Here is a 3,751-nt window from a genome sequence, read left to right as displayed (position 1 = left end):
TCGGGCATTGTGTGCTCCCAGCGGGCCCGGCCCTGGAGCTTTTTAGCCTGGTGCAGGATGGGTCAGCCCTGCCTGCTTCATTACGGCACGGCTGTGAGCAATTCATAAAAGACTATCTAAGCATCTGCCAGCTCCAATGGGCTGTGTGATGGGCCCTAATCGGACAGACTTCCCTCCGCTTTTCATCATCATTAGGGCACAGATAATTAAACAATTTAAAACAACATTGGTTTAAGGAAATTCATTATAATAATAATTATTGTTATTATTATTAACGTTTTTGAGAAAAATATGAATTGTGGCCCTAGAGTATGAAGATCAAATATATAATATTCTCATCCTCAAAGAAGAGGTCTCCACCATCGCTCCCAGCCAGACTAAAAGCTAATCCTTCATTTTCCAGTTGAATTTGAGTTTGAGTGTTGTCCAGATCTCACAGGAAGACTGTTTCACCTTGGTTTTGCTCCTCCTCCTCCCCTCTTCATCCAAAGAAGACATTTTTGGCTGCCATCAGGGAGGTGGTGGAGTGCAAACCCACCTAAACTCAGTTAACCCACCTCTTAAGGTTGACAGAACTCTTTCTGACATAAACTCATTGTGTACTTTGCAGTAAATGATGTCAAGAGATGACAGATATGTTATAAAAAGAGGATTTTATGTTTTTTTATTTGTTTGTATTTTTCTTTCACAGTTAAAGAAGAATTAATGAGTTTTTGAGACATTTATCTTTATTTAAATTCAGTGTTGCTCTTTTGATCACCGCTGCCTGCAATCTGCACCTCACTGGTAGCCTCCTATATGGGAGTCATGGACGCTATAGCCCCTGGCTAGCTTTTTCTTCCTCAGCCCAAACGCTTTCATTAGGTGTTGATTTATTGAAATGCATTCTTTATTCTCAGGTGGGCTCCCCCAGGGACTCAGCACTGTTGTCAAATAGCACCAGAGGCACTCTCCAAAGCACACAGGGGCTCTGCCTCTCTCTCTCTCTCTCTCTCTCTCTCTCTCTGTCTCTTTTTCTCACCCGCTGCTGCTCCCATCAAATGTCAACATTTGTTCTTAATAAAAAAAAGAGTTATTGTTTCTGTTAAAAAAAAAAGAAGCTCAGCAAACAGTTGCCTTTGAACACATGAAAAGAAACTTCCACCCCACCTCTTTGTTTGATTGAGAGCAACGGCAGGTGAAAATGAGAGCAAGGCGTCCACTGCACATGACAAACCTCAAGCTGTGAAGCCTGTTATGAAACAACTGTGAATTTATGCCACAATTAGTCACAATTGTACAAAAGCATTTCTGTCCTTTTTTGAAGAACCTTGTCTTTGCCTCCCATTCATTAAACTATTAGCGTAAGAATCCAGGGTGCCCCTGACATAGTCTTGATATTGATCCTCAAGGGCAAAACAGAGAAATTACTGTCTTACAACAACTACAACATAAGGTCCAGCTAAGCTTTAGATTGAGGGAACAATTTAAACTTGTATTATTATTCTTTTATTCCATGCATTGCATTTCAAATACAGTCACAGTCCTGTCATGGTAGTTTCCAACAAGCGTGTGTTCATCCACACTAAGGACAAGTTGTCATTGAACGCTAAACTGATGGTATCACAGGGCTCATAGGCTTCATGTGAGCGTAGACTGGAGAGCAAGTGAACTCATTCCCCTTATCGCTGATCAAATAAGTAGCTCGTATATGCAGATAAATCATGAGCTCTTTGTATCCTTTATCCTCCCATCACCCGTTTCTCCTCCAAAAAGCTTCAGACATTAATCTCTGACACACGCCTGTGTGCTGCTTCAACAGGAAGTTAATTCTGCTAAAGTTGTGTTATTGCAACAGAGGGTTTATTGTGTTTCACAAACAGTAATTGGAGTTTATGGAATGGAATGTTAAGTAAGACCAGTACTGATGAATTAGACGCCAACACTCAACACGAAGAAAGATGTGGAAGTTGAACTTGCATTTCATTTGACAGTGTATATGACCATAGTGTATTTTCCCTTGTGTCTCCTGTGGGCAGACAAAAGCTAGAATAATTAGCTCTTTCTTTAATCTAGGATGTAATACAGGCACCTATATTGGCAGTCCTTTAAAAAAAACTTTAGTAATTTTCATAGTTTATTCTGGGATAGGATTCACAGGGTATTTCTATTATCTAGTTCATATTCAAAGATATCATGTGAACCAATAATATAAGCAACAATGCCAATTGTTTTTATAGCACATTTACAGTCTAATAATAAATAAAGAGAGAGTAATATGAACAAAAAGTGTTTTTACCCTTTGACTGAACCTTTCTTTAGTTCTACCCTTTCTGACTCTGAAATCCATCCAATAAAACCTAACCATAAATACTGCTGATATTCATACATCACCATAATCTTTAGTGAGTGAGAGACAAAAGAGTAGTGTACAAATCAGGTACACTTGTGTATAATAACACGCATCAAGGTGAATGGGGGGACTTTAAAAATGAGTTCAGGAGTCCTGTCCTCTCATAAAGCTGCCAGATGAAATGCTCACTACTCCGAATGTACAGTATGTGATACACATAGTGATGTATGCTTCCAACTCCTTACCCTATAGTGCCCAGACACATATTCTCTCTCTCTCTATCAAACTGAGAGACACTAATGCTTGTCCATATAACCCTCTAAACAAGGCCATTAGGAACCCTGCCTTCTACTCCTAATTGACAGTCATGTTTAATGCCTGTGGCGAGTAAACACTTAAAGCTAGTGGACTGCACCTCTGGGCTGTAAATCAGTCCAAACCTGGAAGCTCGTGTTAGAGGCAGTTGTGAAAACCCACATAAAGGTGAATGTAATAAGTGAAAAGAAAAAGACTTTGAAGGCAATTCATGGAACCGTTTCCATGATTAATGCTGTCTTTGTATGTGTCTACCGTGTTTTGTGCACTTACTATTCACACACAGTGCTCACACATAATGCAACGTAGCAGCATTTGTTTTATTGTTTGCATTGGAACATTATTGTCTTTGTGGTAAAGTTGTTCTGTTACTATCCACATATGCAACTCTACAACATGTTACACAGAATCATTCTGTCATTATACAATTTGTTATTTTCCATTAATAACACTTGTGAATATGTCGCGCTCTTCTACGCCCTGTGCTCTGGGCAGGTGTGTCAAACTGATTTGCTTTGAAATTCTGTTTAAATGGCAAGGCAAGGCAATAAAAACATAAACATGGATTAAAGAAAGTCAGAATAAAAAGACATTTCACCAATAGATTTTAAGATAATAATGTTTATATCTAGAGTTTATGTAAAATTTTATTCATTAAAATAACATTTAATGTAGACTTAAAGGGAGTTTACTGGGTGATTCCTTTGTTTTAAAAGGCACTCCTAACACACACACACACAGTACTAATACAAGCACACATGCACGTGTAGTGTTGGATTATCTTAAAAATAACATCATGACTGACAGAGCTGTGATGACAAAGTTAAGAAGAGCAAAACGACGTCCCTCTTTATGTCCGATATGCAATATGTACAATACAGCCAATATGTACAGTACAGTCATGTATACACAGGCACACACATAAATCTGAAAAGAGTTTATGAGCACAGCATACAGGGAACCCTTCAATAACTGTTTGATTTTTCAGGACTTGTGATGTAATATGGCTTTACATTATTCCTTGTTTTTGCTTTTTGGCAATGCTATTACAAGTGTGTGTGTGAAGGTGTTAATTATGTTTCCATATGCTTATCCATAATTGTC

This window comes from Monopterus albus, unplaced genomic scaffold, assembly GCF_001952655.1.
Source record: "Monopterus albus unplaced genomic scaffold, M_albus_1.0 scaffold31.1, whole genome shotgun sequence".
Classification (NCBI taxonomy): Eukaryota; Metazoa; Chordata; class Actinopteri; order Synbranchiformes; family Synbranchidae; genus Monopterus; species Monopterus albus.
This window is presented reverse-complemented; position numbering follows the sequence as displayed.